Source organism: Ammospiza caudacuta, chromosome 14 (genome assembly GCF_027887145.1).
Source record: "Ammospiza caudacuta isolate bAmmCau1 chromosome 14, bAmmCau1.pri, whole genome shotgun sequence".
In the NCBI taxonomy this organism is placed as follows: domain Eukaryota; kingdom Metazoa; phylum Chordata; class Aves; order Passeriformes; family Passerellidae; genus Ammospiza; species Ammospiza caudacuta.
The window spans coordinates 13,485,245-13,503,664 of NC_080606.1; the positions used below are offsets into that span (position 1 = coordinate 13,485,245).

The window sequence follows — 18,420 nt, forward strand, 5'->3', positions numbered from 1 at the left end:
CTTAAATGGCTAGACTTAAAAGCACATTAATTAGACAAATTGGTATTTTCCAGTTCATCCAGTTCATTTACAAAGTTCAGACTCTCTAAAAGCAGATATTATGTCTGCCTCTGTAAGCTTTCCAGGACCCAACTTTTTTCAGTCACATTTGATAAGGCTTGCATCCCCCTGTTGAAAACTGAGCTGGTCTCCTTCCTCTCTCACCCATGCTGTGAGTTACCTAAAAGCATTGGCTAGTCTTCTGTTACATAAAATATTGCCTCCTTATAGCATGAAACCTGACAGTGTGTGTGCAGAGATGAAATGCTCCTGAATGACTCTGTGGTGGTTTTGGTTGCTGTGGTGATTATCCATCTGTTTAAATACTTCTTATGGGAGATTCACAACTCATTTATCATGGGAAAGATTTACCTAAGTTGTCAGAAACACAGCATTATGCCTGACTCCTGTCATTTCTGACTTGATTAGTAAAATAGTCCACTTTTTCTGTCATGGCACAAGGGCATGGTGCAGCATTTCTAACAGAGGGTACCAGCCTGGGTTCTGTATTCAGCACTAGCCCAGAGGGCCTGGGACATTGGCACTGTGCAGCTGCAGAGGCTGACTGCAAACACTTCATGAGGAGCCTCCTTTATTGAATCCTCAGTCTGAAGAAGTCACACGGATTAAATTGTATTTTTACAAAATCTGATGTGAAAACAACGAGCAGATAGGAGAGAGCTAAACACTTTATATATCTGAATCTTACCTATGGCTCATAATGCATTTAATTCTTACTAATCAGTATGCTTAATGTGATGTTTTGGGGTTTTTTTGACAGTTCCCCTCTCCATGGCACAATGTGGCAGATCCTCTTTGGCTTTGAATTAAGTCAGGAAAGGGAGTGGCATGTCTGACTTTCCATTTGGCCTCATGTTGTCTTTCTGTAGAAAATTATTGGAGTTTTATTTCTAATTACTACCAATTTATTAAAAAGTCTCCATAACAAATATTTTTTTACTTTTAAAGACTAGCAGAAGAAACAATACTGCATTTAAACTACCACCCTAAAGCAGCATACATGTTCTGACTTACAATAGATGCAAGAATTGTTTACCCTAAATTGTCTGAGCTGTTTGTGTAACTTTAATTCACCAGCAAAAAGTGTTTTGGTTTTTTTGACTTGCTTATGTGGCAGGTTTTCAAATTTCCCCCCTCCAGTGGCAGTGAGCTGTATTTCCATTCCCTGTCACTGGGGACTTAAACGAACTTGTGTGTATTTTTTGTTTCAGGTTGTTTGTTTTTATGACTAATGATGTGGACCTTGGGAGCCACATATCACAGCACCATTGAGGAAATATCTAGACTTCTTTTAAAATGTAATCCTTTCCAGGGCATGCCTCTACAGGAGAGTTAAAGACAGCTCGAAGCTCTCTCTGCCACGCTCTCCACTGGCTGGAGCCAAGCCAGTTCCATCTTAGGAATCTTTTAGCTCAAATCTCTGCCTGTGCTGCTGGGTCCCTGAGGTGTGCCTATGGACACAGTGAGCACAGCATGCCCGAGAGCCACATTTGCTGCAGAACAGATAAAATTATTTGAGGAAAATGCATCTTAAAGTGTTGCTGGCTTTAAAATACTCAATGTAAACAAGGGCAGGTTTCATGCATGCTCAGTGAATAAGGCTAAGTGTAAGATCTAAGGGATCAAGTCCCTATCAGATCTCATACTGAGTGAATTTTGCCCAAAATGTGTTTGCATTACACCTCAGGCAGGCATCAGGGTTCACTTCCTTGTACTTGGTGTCTTATGGTTCTTCATGTGGGAGCTCCTGACGTACTGTGCTCCTAAGCTGTATGAAAGAAGCCATAATTGAGTCTTAGACACCATGGTATTTATAATCATTTTGAAACCTCAGAGAGAACAAACACTTAGAGGTTTATAGACAGTCATCATCTTTATGAAGTGTAGGATCTATTCTGCATTGTCTGCAGGACCCTGCTGAGAATCTCCATGTCCTGCTCATCAGAAAGCTGCAAACCCAGCATGGGCTCTACTTTTTTCCAAGGATGTGCGCATACATCTCTTATAAATAAGCAGTTATGGTTGTTTCATTAGACCTCTAATAACATCTCTATTTTATTTTCCTTTCAAAGATGTTTATTCAGTGTTGACACATATTTATAATATCATCTCAACAGTAAGAGTCTATCCTGTCAGATTTACAGCTATTATAAAATATGATGCTATCTGCATACAAATGGATGGTGGGAGCCCTACAGACATTTCTCCTATTATTACTGCCTAAGGAAGCAATAAAAATTTAACATTTACCATGGGGAAACACCTGCAGAGATTAAATTAAAACTAGATTATATGCTTATCAGTTATATGTTACAAAAGCAAACTCTTTAGAGATTAACATAAAAATCATTGTTATCAAAATCTTATTAAAAGCTTCAGTTAATACGCTCCATTTTGCACCTCCACTGCTCAAGCATTCTCTGTGTGTGACTTACTGAGTGTTTGTGCAGCTGTGGGGAGGGGAGGCAGGGCAGCCTCACAACAGCTTTGCTATCGCCTCAGCAAACGCCTGCCCTGATATTTGGATTTGCTGCTGAAAGCTGCTGCAGGTACCGTTTGTGCTTCCCCCTGTGCTCCTGGCTGCTCTCTGAAGGGCTCTCCACACTGCACGCTCTGTTTCTTGAGCATGGCGCCAAGGCAGGCTCCAGGCTTCCCCATGGGGTTCTGCTGGGAATTACTCTGGAGAGCTCTCGTCCTTCCTGCTGAACTCGTTCTTAATGTGGTCAGCAGGACCAAGACAAGGGATTTTCTAAGGCTAGAAGTCAAGGACAAGGAGCTGCTCTTGCTGCTAAGCAGATGGTCTTGTGTTTAGTTTGTGCAGCTTTTGACACGTTCCAAACATGATGCATAAAAGAGAGACCAGGAGGCAAATGGGCTGGAGCTGATCTCTGACCTGGAATTCAAAATGCTTCTGGATTTGGGCTTTGCTGCCACCAACGACTGAGAAGCTTAGAGAGCAGATAATCTACCTGCTCTGGCTCAAAGAGGACATGCAGATCCTACCTGTGCCTGATTTGCACACACACTGGTTAGGCTTTATTTCTACATCTGGTATTACAGTGACCCTTTTACCTCCAGGAATTAGAAGCAACCTGCCTTGGCATGTTCCAAACTGTGCATGGGAGGGTATCGCTCATGAACAGCCTGAACTGCTTATGTGAAAGCCCAGGCGAAAACCCCCTTTGTGGAGAACCTGCCAAGTTTGGTGGATCTGGAGGAGGTCACACTAAGAAGAAGTTAAGATCATTGTTTCTGTGATTGTAAAATAACCATGTAGTTTACCAAAGGCCAAACCCAAAAGAGGATTAGGGTGTGTTAGACCATGGTTTCCTCAAGACATTTATTCTAAACACAAAGATGATGTAGGGAATTTTTGGTAATTTTTTCCAACCCCTCTGACGTGTTGGCACAGACTGTAACATTTATTTAAGTGAATGAGGAGTGTTGGGGGAATCAAACTTAAAAAAAAAACCCCAACAACAACTTAGGTTTACAGAAATAGACAAAATAGTGCATAGACCTGTGGGGTGGGAATGCAGAGCCAAAGCATCCCCAAAGAAAGGGAGATTGCTTTACAGGGAAGAAAAAAATGTCATGGCCTAACATTTTAAGTAATAATGGTTTGCTGGCCCAGCTGATTTTTTTCTGAAATAGGTTAAGGAGTGTTCAAACAAGTATATCCAGATCAGAGGGGTGGTAACCTATTGCTGGGCAATGCTCACCAGCCTCTGGGCAGACTGGGGGAGGACTGTGCTGTCAACAGAGCTGCATTTGGGAGGAGACATGTATCCACAGCCTGACTCTCAGCCCTGTCACAGCCTCACCCAGGCCTGCTGTGTGTGCCTCCCTCTCAGAACAGCTGGAGTGTGCGCTCTGCCTTCCCTCCTGCCTGCAGGGACAGGCTGCACATTTGCATTTTTATAACAAGCTCTCCTTTGAGGGGAGGCAATGGCCAGACCCCATCGCTTCAGCCCAGCCACGGGTGCATCCCAGCTCTGTGTGGAAGCCTCAGTTCTGTCATTTTACTTGGGCAAATCACCATATTTAACTTGGAAAGGCTTGCTTATCCTCTCTTGCTCCACTTTCAGGCTCTGAGCAATGTGAATTATTGACAGGGGGATTTAAGATTTCATTTTTCAAAACTGACGCACATTTTTGTATGTACACACCTATAGCCAAGATGTAGAAACTCCTTAACTGTAGTCTGAATTTTCCATCGTCATTATGCTAAATAATTCACTTCTGCTGCCACTAGAGGTATAACATTCACTTGAACAAATACCAAAGGAAACATTTAGTTGGAAATCTTGCCCATATTAATATTTCATTTTTCAAATAATGTTTTTGATCTTGGTTCTTTTGGAGGCCTCAGCCTACTTTGCCTATTCCTGTTGGGCAGCCTTTCTTTTATTGAACTACAGCTGGCTACTCCTGAGATGAAATGCCACTTTGTGATAAAGGGTACAGAATTGAGTGCTCATTTAAACTGCATAAAAAGCTAAATTATAGTATCAGTCATTGTATCAATCATCTGTGACTACCTCATGTGCAGCTGTGTACCAACACATTTGTAAGTCTCATTCCACATCAATTCTGGTGCAAATTTACATTTATTCTGAAATGCAAACATAACAAAATTTATTTTAAATTACTTTGCTTTTTTCCCCCCCATGTAATAACCAGCTCTCAGATATAATCTCCCTCTTGAAAGTCATGAAAATGGCAGTGGGGACAAGAGTAGCAATGAAGTTCCCAGATTTCCTTTGGCACTGGTAGGAGAATTGCTGCATAACCTGGGTTTTCACAGCAGATCTGCAGTGCCTACATGGGATGGCTCAGCTCAGGGGTGATGGCTTCTTGTAAGGGATCTAAACTACACCTGGTGGCAACCTATTCTTTGTCTGTCTGAAGTGTGTAACCCTTCTTTCAAAATGCTCTGCCATGCTCAGAGCCGCGCTCTGGGTGCTGAGAGCCTCGGGGAGGCTCCTGTGGGCATTGCCCGCCGTGCCACCACCACCAGCAGCTCTCCTGCTGCCTTCCCACTGCAGTTCCACGTGCTGCTTCCCACCTCCCCCTCAGCTGTGCCCGAGCAGCCCAGCCAGACGCCAGCCCCAGCTCGGGAAGGAGCGTGGGGACAGCGAGTGACGCCAGCTGAGCTGCAAACCTGTGTGGAGAGCAAGCCCCAAAACTGCCTCCTTCCCTGCCGTGTTCTCCCTCCTGGGCTGCACCCACCTCACCCCAGGGACAGCTGGGAGAAACAGAAACAGCATCAGCAGTGCCAGAGGGAGAGATCTCTTGCACCTGTTTTGTGAAGTTTAATTTGTTATTTGGATAAAATTGCAGCACTCAGAAGGTGCAGGTGTGATGGTTAGACTGAAACGTGGGCTTTAATTTAGAATCCCCTGCACTGCAGCATGGTGTTCCCCCTGTTTATAGGCACTGTGCTACTTGTCACAGGAAAATTATTTTGGAGAGAAAATATAGAAACAAGACACCAGATGATCTCAGAAGTTTTCCTCTAAAATGAAATTTTGAGAAAGTTATTGATTGCTTGAAGCATTTAATTCCAGTCAAAGTGGGCTTTAGCTGGGAGAGGTGTTCCCAGCATAAATGAAACACAGATCCTCATAAAACTCCTGGCCTAGTGCAGTCTTTCCCCAATATAATTCTAATAGCACAGTTCAGTATAGAGCACATACATATTGCAGTTGGTATCTTATTTTTAGTTTCTTTGTATTTTTTGTAGTAATACTGATAAATTCACCAAAGTCTTCCTACACTCACAAGAAATATTTACTAAGAGAAACAATGAACAGTCGGGATACTTTGGATTATATTAGGATAAAAGTCGATAAAGTAATACCACTGAAATTATAGTGATGGGAGATAAAAATTAGATCCACTGAATTCAGTGAAAACAACAGCACTGCTGCCTGACCTTATTTCTGCCCTCTACACAGCCATTAGCAAGACTGTGCCATTTATTTACAGCTTCCTCCTGTTGCAGGCCCAATCATAGACAGTAAATTCAATTGCAGAAGTATTTTCACTGAAGCAGTTGCATTTAGCATAAAGTTACCAACATACTTTCTCCCAAAATTCAAGAAAATGTGTGGCAACCTTGTATGCTTTGTCTGCAATTTTGATAACTCTTCCCAGTGATACAGTTTAGAGTCAAGTTGACCTTTATGGGTTTCACAGCTGAGGCAACAGTTACATAAAAAGGATGAACGAGCAACAAGAAAACAGGAAGGCTGGGACCGTGTAATCTGAACACCAGAACTGCCTGCACTTCCATTTTACTATTTCAGTGAGGGAGGCAGCACTGGCGAGTGGTAAATCTCATAACTTTGGGTAAGGAAATGGAAGTTCTGCTTTAATTTCTGCCTTTTATTCTCTGTATTGCCCTAAGTCATTTAAACTGCAAATGTTACCTGATTTAGATTAAAAAGGCAGAAAGTGTACAATTAAAAAGAACAAATACCCAAACCAAACCTGTTACCGATAGTCAAAGAAAAGGGGGCACTCAGCAAACTGATTTTCAATGACAAAAGTGCCTTTGGCTCCTACAAATTAGACACTGATTTCTTCCCCAGTGAATGAGAATAAAACACTGACACCACATGAAACATGTTGGATGTGAATTGATTTATACAACTGTTAACAGTTGGGACTAATATCTGTCACTAAACTAAAATATTGGCAACTACACCAGTAACAGGAGTGTCTCTGTTGCTCAGTCTCGCTGGTTGGTTATGCTCCCTGCTTTAGTTTTTTGCTAAGATACAAAAGGCTCCATTTTCAAGCCAATTAATAATTTAATTATGACAAGAGATGTATGACATGCCCATAGCCATGGCTGGTAGAAGTGTTTCCATTTGTTATGATCCTAGACCAGGTCCAGGCTCATCTGGAGATCTTCTTCCAGCATGGTGATACTTGGTTTTTATGGGACTTCCTTTCCTTTCTCTGCAGGATTCTGGGGCACACATCTGGGATGGCTTAAGGACTGGATAAAGTTTGGGTCCCCTTGGGGGAGCAGCAGAGAGTCCCTAGCCTTTGAGGGCAGAAATTCATGCTTTCTTCATTGAGTTTGCAAAAATTGACCTGTTTGTCCTTCTCTCCCAAGATTCGGAAAGGAAGGGACACTTTTGGAGAGGCAGCAGATTGGCCTCAATGCCACTCAAGCCAACAGAGTTTTTGTTCTGCTGCTGTATTTGAGGCCTGCCTACTTCTGATTTTAACTGTTCTTAAAATATTTATGCACTAACAATGAGGACTATTAGCACACACAAATCTGCTGGGCTTGCTGAAACAGTTTGCTTATAGTTTCATTGACCCTGACAGCAACAACAATAGTGTTTCCAGGGGGAGAGCTGACTTTTTCTGTATGTTTGTTGTGCTAGTTCTTGGTTCAGAAATTTTTTCCACTATTGTCCGTTAAAATTTGTTTAATGGCCTATGTGACACAGTGACTGATGCTGAAATCCTCTGATGTCTTTTGGAAATGCAGTAGAAGCAATTTCCAGCCCATGTCACAGGAAATTTACATATTCCAATGAATAAAAATTAAGATGAAAGCAGGATGTGTGGGAAGACCTGGTAGTGACAGAATCATTCCCAGCTGCTTTCTCGGTTGCAGAGTAATCACAAAACGAGGTTTTTAACCAAGCTTGTTTAATCCTCATCACTGGATTTTGGAGGGATGTGGCCACTGCCAGCTGTCTTGCTGAGTTATGTGTATATTCTGTACCACTGGAAAACTCATGATTAGGCTCTGGCCAGAAAACAAACCTCAGTGAGTAAGAACTGTCACCAAACCCCTGAAGTCCACTGTCTACAGGGTCCTATTTCTTAGATGAGCTGGCTTTGTTTTAATGGTGTTAGGGAAAAGCTCTGTTTGGAGGCAGAAGGCAGAGTGCAGCCCTGGCCTCTGAAATCAGATCACACTCCTTTGCCTATCTGCTGGGAAAGGAGCAGCTGAGGATAAAGCTTGCACACAGGCAGCTCTGTCTAGTGTTTCAAGGAAAGCTTTGGGGAAGATAAGATTCTCATTTTGCACTTTGACAAAGAGCTGCACTGACTGCAGGAGTCTCCATGTTACACTCACAGCAAGTGCAGCAGTTTTCCATGGTGCTGCTGAAGCACTGCCCCACCTCATTTTATTGCCCTTCCTGTTTGCCACATCACCAGCTCCAGGGAGCTGGGGGTGCTGTGGCTGTGCCAGTCCCAGAGCCTGGAAGCAAAAGGTTCATGGGAGAGTTCTGAGTCTCTGCAAGCAATGGGAAGAGTCCAGACAGCCTTTGCTGCTTTTACTTGAAAATAGTAAACAAGTAAGAAAAATATTATGGTCATAGCTGGTATACAGTAAGGCTTTAAATTTGAGTTTACTTACCTTTCAAGTGTTCCACATATCCTATATTTGACCAGAGGTTTGCAAACGTGGCCCTGGGAGGGTTGCAGGGGTAATTGGCTGGCAGCCTAGGACTGTATTTAATTAGCAAGGAATGCACCGGCCCTAACTGCATTCCCTGCAGGAGCCACAACCCACATGGCTACAGGTGCTGTCCTGCTGGCTCCTCACCCCTGGGACTCTTCCTCAGGCAGGGGTGCTGCATGTTGCAGCTTGTGCTGCATTTGGAAAAGAACATATTTGGCTATCGCTATCAGGACATAGATCTTTCTATTTTCTGTATTTTGCTCTGCCATGATGTCAGGCAATATCATCAGATTTAGGATCTTGCTGCCCTCTGAGTACATGAACCCCTGGTTGCCACAACCTTGCTGGATTCACATTTTTTAATGCCTCTTTGATTAACCATTTTGATACAGCTGGGCCTGACTCTGACTATCATCAGCTGCTGATATTCCTGAGTTCATCTGGAGTTTCGAGTGATTGATACCTCAGAGAATTAAGCTCAAAGTGCACCAGGTGAGACTGCCTAGAGCTAAAATACCCACAGTCAAAGCCCATTAACTGAAACGTCTGTGTTTCACTGAAAGTGTCTTTGGAAAGCTGAGGCTAATTTTTCCTTTGTTACCACTGCTCTAAAGTGTTAAAGTGTTCTGCCTTGATACACTAAGAGATAATGTACTGTTCTGTTTTTTAAGCAGTCTGATGGCTAAATATTTTCTTTAGTGCTAATTTCTGAATTTAAAAAGTTAACTTCTATTTTTGTGGTGATTTTAGTTTTATCAGCTGATTGTTCTCCTGAGACATGATTCAGGTAAGCTCCTGTTATGTGTATCAAAGGGTAATTTATGGTTTCAACACATTAAGTTATGTATTTTGCATCATAGTGATTCCTCCTCAAAACAGCAGGAACCTTGTCCTTGTAGAACTGTTTTTCTCTCTGCTTGTTTTCCTTCTGATCTATGCTGGTTTTTTCATAACACCTTTTCAAAGGTTTATTCCTTTAGCTTGTCTCTATCCATTTTCCTGCATTTTATTTTCTGTGTTCCTTAACGTGTGAGCACTGAGGAGACCTGAGCAAGTGCAGAGGGGAAGAGGCTTTGTGAGCACTTAGCTGGAAACCCCACGGCATTGTGCTGAGATACAAACCCCTGAGGGGCACAGTCCAGTCTCAGTGACTCCCTTCCCAGAGAACCCAAAACACCAGGGGTGCTGAACAACTCAAGATCCCCCTGCCTTAGTGTAAGTCTAACCACTTGCCTCTATTTTTCATTTTAACCTGCTCCTAAACTGAGAATACAAGTGCTGTGGAAACCTTGATCCACTAGCAGCTCATCACAGCTTTCCACTGTGCCACACTGTCACTAGGCTTTTGAGGTCTTCCCCCTTGAATTTTTAATTACATTTCTTGTCAATATACATATATAAGGCCTGTACCCAGCATTGATTACCCACCATGTCCTTTTCCCTTCCTCCTTCTTTCCCTTTTCCCTTCCTCCTTGTCTGCTGCTTTCTTCTCTCCTCTGCTTTTCTGCTGGATGGTAAAATGAGGGAACAGGATGTGTGTGCTGGGAGGAAAGGGGAGATGGCACAGGGGGTGGCAGGAGGATGGGGCTGCTGGGGATAAGGGACAAGTTGCCTGTCCCTGGCTCGTGGTGATGCAGAGTGTGTGTTGTGACATGGGAAAGGGCTGGCACAAACTCCCTGTTCACTTGGATTTTCCTTGCAAACACAGTGGGTTTAGCTGAATAGGGAATAATTGAAGTTTGAAAATGTTTGGATGAGAACTGGTGTTATTACAGTTGGTTTTTAAATAAAAGGGTGAGCATAATCATAATTGGAAAATTTTGTCCTTTATATGAATGTTGAATATAAAATCTTTTATTGCAGATACTGTTTTGTAAAAATTAAACTGAGTGACTTCAGGGTGGAGTTTCTGGTTTTTCTGTTTGGTTGGTTGGTTTTTCTTGCTGTCTGAGGTAAATCATTACTTTCACTTGGCTATGGAGACCAGTTGTTTGGTTGTCTTTCTTTATTTTGTAGAACGTACTGAATTATTATTTGGGACTGACAAGCATCTTGATGAATAATGGGGGTAGCTACATTTTCTATCCTTTAAATATGAGATAAATGCTACAATTAAATACCAAAACATAGGATTAAAACTTTCTTTGGTTTAAGCTGGGCTAACACAATATTCTCTCTCTGCACAATTATAAGTGTGGTTGCTCTAGGGAAAATGTGGGGAGGGTTGGATTGCAAAGCTCTGTCAGCAGCATCTCTGAGGGAGTCTGCTGGAAGTCAGAGTCAGGCAGGAGAATGCAGAGAACATTTCTGCTCTCAGTGATGTGCAAACCTGGCTCACAGAACAACAGGAACTGCCACGCTGCTTCCAGGAACAGCCAGCAGCGCTCAGGGAGGGAGGAAAAGGCCACACACCGAATCATCATGACTTGGTGCCTCCTCCCAGCTCGGGGGAAGGGTTTGAAAGCACAAAAGTTTCACCAAAGCTACGGTGTTTATTCGCTGTTGATCACACCGCCCCCCATGAATTTCTTTAATGCCTTTTAAAATCCATTTTCAGTCTCCACAACCTCCTGAGGCACTGAGTGCCACAATGCAATTATGGATGGTAGGAAAGAGTATTTCCTTTTGGGTGTGTCTGTTTTAAACCTGCTGCTAAATGCCTTTGTTGGATGCCCCCTCAGCTTTTGTACTGCAAGAGAAAGTGAACAATTACTCTGCATTTACCTTCTCCATTCGGTTTTACAGACTGCCATCATTTTCCTCTGCAGTCATCTTTTTTTTCCAACCTGAAGGGCCTTTGTCTATTTAATTTCTTCTTGCAGTGAACCTTCTGTATCTCAAAAAAGATAAATGTGAGCTTTTTATTACTCCTCTCTTTTTTTTCTCCATTCGGACAAAAGTGTCAAGGAAACCCTATACAGGAATGCCATGGTTAAAGGTTTCTTTGGTGATTCTTTGTGCCAAAATAATTAGCTTTTGGCTCTTGGAAATTACCAAAAGGTTCTGAAAGGGGGAGAAAATGTTGTTCTTGTAATCTCCTCCAGTCTGAGATTGTGCTCATGTACAAAACTAGGAAAGAGAATGCAGCAAATAAACAGAAGTGTCTGGGTTTGAAGTTCTCCTTTGTTGCCAAGAAACCTTCCAACTTAATATACAAAAATTGAGTGAGTGTGAGGAAGTGACAAAACTGGGACCTGAGAGTTCAGGAAGTTCAGTAATTCAGTCTGTACTGAGCAAGGTCGGCAGCACTACCAGGACATAGCATCTCCAGAGAGAGTGGGGCTGTTTTATTCTACTTAGGCCAGAATAAGCACAGTGTCTTCTATTATGTCTAAATCTGAAGGGACAGAGGAGTAAAAGAGAGCACATTTTTATTTGAAGTTTCTGTGCTCCTATCTGGCACAAATACTCCATCTGAGAGAGACAAATGCAAATGTCTCCAGATCTGAGCACAGCCATCTGCAGGGAGCACCTTGCTGTCCCTTCAGTCTGGCAAAGTCACAAAGCTCCTCCACCTTGTGCCCTTTTTTCCTACCTTGTCACATTCGAGCTGACTCTTCAAGACTCTGTACACCTACTTCTTGCTTCCTGCTGTGTCTCAGTTCTTTGGATTTCCCATCTGCTGTGTGCTGCTGGCAGTGCTGCTGCCCTGCACTGTCTCCTCCTGCCATCTCTCCTTTCCATGCCCCTACACAGAGAGCTGCTCTCAAAAGATGAGGTTGTGTCCCTGCCTAAGGTCTTCCTGGAAAATTGTTTCTTACAAACAAGATACCAGATATATCAGGAGAGGAGCTTTCACTTCTTCATCACTGTCTATCTAAAAAAAATATATTTTTAAAAATATATGTTTATAAAAATATATATTGAAGAATGAAAAGATCTTTGTTTAATTTTCCCATGCACTTGCTTTTTGCTGAGTTTCCTGCTAAGCTTCCAGTGCTGCTTGGGCCTTTCCATCCTGTCCCGCCTCGTTCTTCTTGTTACCACCCACTCATTAGATCATGGCTGAAATTAGCTGGTGACAACTACAGGGCAGGGCTGATACGATTTTGTTTTTTTTTTTTAATAGTGAAAAAAACAAAATTAGCACTTCTTCAACTGGGGCAACCAAGGTAGGAAACCATGGAAAGTGCTGGTGAATGTCTGTAATAGAATCAGCGAGAGCTCACGTGGCACCTTGTGTTCCAAGCAGATCATTCTGTTTGCTTTTGTAACTCTCTTTAATGATAAATAGTCTTTAGGATTAAATATGGGATACCTTTGGGAGAAAAAAATATTTTGTGAAAATTGCTTACAGTAAAATGCAATTATAATTGAACAATTAAATCATGATAAACATACTCCCTTCATGGAAGTGTTTGCTTTCAGTAAGATGATGATGATCTGTTAAGGATATGTTGGAAATGTTAATATTCATCCCTAAATGATAATATTTCCTGTTTGGGACCAGCAAGTTACTTTAGGTGCCCTGAGCACAGAGTTAACATCCCATGGAGTGGTGTCCCATTAATATTTTGGAAATTGTCCCCAAATTTTTTTTAAGACACAAGGTGCCATGGCAGTGAGGGACAGTGGGTGCTCCCAGTGCAGTGAAATGATGGTGAGGGGTGAAAGGTGACTTGCTGAGCTGAAATCAGAGGGCTGGGGCTTCCAGCAGGGTCTGATCTGCTTTGGATCAGGCACAAGCATCATGTGGAGTGCAGTCAGGTTAGCTAAACTTTCTCTGTGGGAGATACTTTGAACTCTGCAAGGGAGAATTTCTGTTGCAGGCAAGCCATGTATATAGTAAAAAATCATAACTGTGTCCAGAAATGAAACAGCCAAGTGTGGCTTTTGCTTTATGATAAATCCTGTCAGTTCAGAGCAGGTCCCCAGCCTATGAGTATTCTTTGCCATAAAATAAATTCTGATAGGTAATAGATGGAACAGTGTGAACTTCTCACTTGGTGGCACAAATCTGTGTAGCACAGCCTGGTAAAATGACTCTCCCAACCAGTCCCTGTTGGCTCCAGTCTATTTAAACATATGTATTTTCAGGTTTCAGTTCTGGTAACGAAATGCTGCTTTTACGACTCTTCCTCACAGGAACCCAGGCAGAAGGATGTAGTTTTCCTCAGAAGTGGCAAGTTTTTAGTCTGTCTTTATATTTTACATTGTAGAATGTAATAAAATCCAAATCCTACCACTTGTGCATTAATTTAATTCATATTGTTGCTTTCCACATTGGTAATACTCTGGATTTTTTTTTTCTGTTTCGTTTTTTTTTTTTTTTTTTTAATGCCTTTCATCCCAAGATCCCAAGCTGATTTGGCCTGATTCCCAGGTACAGCTTAGCAACACTTAGCATAAGACCAGTAAAAGGAAGTAACAGGGAATTTCACGCAGTTCTTGGCTGGCTGTCAATCCAAATGCACCTACAGTGGGAGCATCCCCTGCCCCTGCTTCCCTGGCTCTGACTGCCTGATGCAGGGCTCCTGTCTCAGCCACAAATCCCTCTCTCTTACCCCACAGAACAAGCTCTGTTGTCTCCCAGTGTTTATCAGCAAGAGATGATAAATCTTTCCTAGGGGAGAACTTGGCAGGACATATGGCAGCTTGGGGCTGGGGCCATTAATCTGATGATGTTTGCTGCTGGATCACAAACATGCACCAGGCTGAAGCACACACTTTTGGTTTTGTATCTCCCTGCATAGGTATGTGCACAATTTTAATTTTTTTTTCTTATCTTCTGAGGTTTAGAGTAACACAATTCTCCAGTTTGCTAAACAGGAGAAGGTTTCAGTTTCCTTTTCAGCAGCCAGAACATTTTTCAAACTTTTATTCTGAGGGTTGTTTCTTCCTTGGCGAGACTCTTGGACTTTGAAACCTGTTCTCATATGGAAAGCCTTGCCTATCTGGAAATCTGTTCTGGCTTGCTTCGCTGTTCAAAGTGCTGCTTCGTGGGTTCATTTCATGCCTCCTCGGAGACATTTTGTCAGAATTTTGCTTATCTACCAGTACTGCAAAACGATCCCCCATCTTAGGCAACCAATCACTTCCTCATCCCCTTCTCATTGGTCTTTTAAGCAAAATGGAAATTAAACTGTCTGCTGTTATGCAGGCTGTGGATCTGGCTTTCACCTTTGGACTCTGGGCAGTATTAGCTGTGCTTGCATAAAAACTTTGCAGGAAGAGGAAACCTTGCTGAACTGTGCACAGCAAAGGGTTAACACATCTGAGGGAGAAGGGGAGAAAATCAGGATGGCTGGACTCTGCCCCTTTGCTAAGTGGCTGCTTTTTCTGAAGTACATGGAAGACAGATGAAAAACCTCAGAGTTGCCCTGAATTATCTTCCTGAGCATAGAGCTCTCTCTTTTTGTAGTTAAATATGACAGTTATAGTGCAGTATTTATGCACAGTCAATAAATCAGCAGAAAACGTGCTGCAGTCAAGGCATGTATCCATAGCCTGTTCTTTATATTTTAGCTGAAAATGGAATTCCTGAATTTGCTGAAGCTTGGAAAAAGAAATTCAGGTGCACGTCTGCACCGGAGACTTACACAAAGTCTGATGGCTCACAGTAGCCAGGGTTTGCTCCTCAGCTTCCATTACTGTCCTCCCATCTGCAAACCCACATTCCTGAAAAGCAGTGAAAAGGCAAATTTTGAATCAGGCTCCCAAACTCTTGAGTGGAATCATTGCAGAAAGGAGACAGAGCAAGTGAAAGGGGCAGAAATCTTTAAGGATGAGTTACAATTTTGTGGAAGTTTGTAGTATAGTTACAAAATAGAAAAAAGAAAAAAGGTCTTGCTGAGCAATATCCTGGAAAATACTGGTTTGGGGGTTTTGTTTGTGTTTGTTGGTTTGGGGTTTTTTTTTCTGTTTTGTTTTTCCAGAAGGGGCTGTGTGACGCACTGGCAGAAGCAGCCTGGCCTTTTCTAGAGTGTGGCTTAAGAGCAGCTAACTACTGACAGGGGAGAATATTTTGCCCTGATACAGCACACACAATATCACAGGACTTGAATTTGCTCAGCTTCTGCCATCTTGAATATAACTGTGAAGGAGCTGTTATTTAGAACAATTTCTTACCTTCCACATCCTGGTTCAGCTGCACACAAATTCTTTAAGTTAACAGCGGATTTCACCTTTCTGAAAGGGACAACACAGATCTATGATTGCCTAAGAGCTAAACCCTTCTAAATTCTCACTGTGGTACTGAAAACTAGACCTTGTGTGGTGCCAAATAAGTCCCTTAGATGTGGTGACAGCCTCTTTTTTTGTGTGTGATAGGGATCATACCTCCCAGCTCCCAGCATGGATTAATCTGTATTTTTGCAGTGATTTAGCAGTGACCATTTCTGTTCTGGCTGGAAGTGTTTTAAATTAAGCAAAAAGTCATCAGGGCAGCTGTATTACGTGACCAAGACAGGGAGCCACAGCAGCAGAGGGAGGTTTGAAGGGTTTAGCTGTTGATCTAGATTTTAAGTAGATAATTTTTGCCTAATGTATCCAGTGTGCCCCAAATTCAGGTGTCTAATCAGTGCCAAAGCTGAGTGCCTTCAGTGTCTAAAGCAGCATGGCTTCTGTCTCACAGGTGTATTACTTGTTCAGGGCAGAAGGCAGCTAGGTGAGAAAAAAGTAAGGTGAAGCAATGTAAAAGTGTTAAGAAACAAACTGTTAGTGCTAAAATCCTGTTAGAGGCAACAGCTTCGATGTTAAGCTGTGTTAGAACAAGAAACAGAAAAATAATACTTTATCAGCACAACAGGGAAAAATAACACTGATCTGTTTGGTTCAAAAATTGACTAGAATTAGCAATCCAGAATCCTGTTCCTTTTTATTATGGGATAGAATACCTACACAGAAGTTATTTCAAAATATTTAATTATAGGAGAGCTTAACCTGCTGTACTTGTGGTGATTAATTTCCCCATAAAGACAATTTCTTTAACTATTGCAGCTGAAGAAATGTAGTAGATGAGCATATTTTCAATTAAAAACCAAGAAAAGTTTAAACTTTATGGAGATGATAAATGTCCACTGCCACAGCTGCCAGAAAGTCAGCACTGAAAAAATAAACTGTATGGAGGAGGAGTAAAAGCCACTCTAGCTGTATTCATGCATGTTAGCAACCATGGTGTCTGTAATCTCAGGAACAAAAAGTGTCTCATTAAACTAAATAAATGTCTTGCATTTTACCTAGAAGATTGCTAGACTTTAACTCTTGTGGTGTCCAGCTGGAGCAGGATCTAAAAACAAGATCCTTAAGAGGGAAAGAGGAAGAGTATGTGAAGCTTGCCTGCTGCTGCCCTTGGAAAGGTCAGCCTGTGAATTGGGAAACAAGAGTTTCATCTTGACCTTTAAATACTATGTTTGGATAGCAAAGAAGCAGCTTTTAGGTATCTGGTGGTCTGGAGTTATAAAAAAAACGGTGAGGATATGAACTTGTAATTGTTTAGCATTTCATAGAGCCAGTCAGGGAGGCTGCAGGACATGGGCATTGGGCTGCCAGCTGGAATTGGCTGAGGTCAGCTGGAGGCAGAAGGAGTCTCTGAGCTCATCTGGCTGCCATGAGAGCAATGCATAGGTGGCCTCATCGAGTTCCCCGTGCCAGGACCTGGCGGTGTTAGGTGGCATCTTCTACCAATCCTTCAGTTTCCATTCAGGCCTTTGCAAATTCATTCCTGACCAGGAGTTATCTTTCCAGGCTAACATGCAGCACTACAAAAATACAGTATCTGCATTTTTATCTTATCTATAGAGATTCAAATCCCATTTGTTTCAGTCTGGCTCCATTCATGTGCACTAATGACTTGCATAAAAATATTTATCTGTTTATCCCTCCTGGCCTTTCTGCTATGATTGTTAAAATTCAGAAACCTTAATTGCAGATACACATGCACAACTTATGGAGGGCCTGGATAATGGAATGGAGTCTCCATGTTTGACAGGATTCTTTTTCAACTATTTAACTTACCTATTTTTGGTTCAATAGAATTAATTAATGAGATAATGTTATTTGAAAAATATCTGCAGAGGTTTTCTTAAAAGACAATAGTCTTTCTAAAGTCAATATGGAGATGTGGCAAGTCCTCTGTGCAGGTGTTGGGCTTTTTCTGGCAACAAAAGGGATGAGTACATGCCTGAATCAAATTAGCTTACATCTCTCGATTATTCTGAGCAAAATGGTATCTTTACCAACATTTGTGCTTTGTAATGGGGCATTAGAATTCACCTGTGATGTTGTGCAACAACAGTATTGTCCAAGTGCTTCACAAAAATGGAGTGAGAACTGAAACTGACTCTGTCTGCTGTTGAAATGAATGGCAAAAAAAAAACGTGGAAAAAGCCTTTGAATTTAAAAGCACTGGAAAATATTATCAGTTTCTTTATTAATTTAAAGTAAGATACATGCTGGCAGTGATTCTTTTGTGTGTTTTGGATTCGCTCCTAGAAGAAAACAAGCATTCATGAGTGCACATAGTGCTAAATACTTCCTCAGCCTCCTTCCCCTTATCTGGTTGCTGTCGGTGGCGGCTGCCAGGCCTGTTGGAGCAGGACACCTTGAAGAGGAGGCTCAGGGAGGACTTTATTTCTCTCCAAAATTACCTGAAAGGAGGCTGTAACCAGGGGCAACCTGGGCTCTTCTCCCAGGCAACCAGCGGCAGGACAAGGGGACATGGCCTTGAACTGTATGGGGAGGTTTGGGTTGGACATTAGGAGGAACTTCTTCACAGAAAGGGTGATTAGAACAGGCAGCCCGGGGAGGTGGTGGAGTCACCGTTCCTGGAGGTGTTTAAGGGAAAACTGAATGTGGCACTCGGTGCCATGGCCTGGCTGACAAAGTGGTGTTGGGCCATCAGCTGGACTTGATCTCAGAGAGACTTTCCAAGCCAATTGAGTCTGTGATCCCTCCTTTCAGAATTTTTGTTTTGAATTTTT

General features: G+C 42.3%; 1 protein-coding gene across 1 annotated transcript in view; it reads left to right on the forward strand.

Moving 5' to 3' along the window:
* Positions 1-9,064: 9,064 nt before the first annotated feature.
* The window catches only part of LOC131563748 (integrator complex subunit 6-like), a 49,814-nt gene continuing 40,458 nt past the window's right edge, over positions 9,065-18,420 (forward strand). Inside the window, exons 1-2 of the mRNA XM_058813861.1 lie at positions 9,065-9,151; positions 9,251-9,287. The gene's annotated coding sequence lies outside the window, so the exon portion shown is untranslated. The remainder of the gene's footprint in view (positions 9,152-9,250; positions 9,288-18,420) is intronic.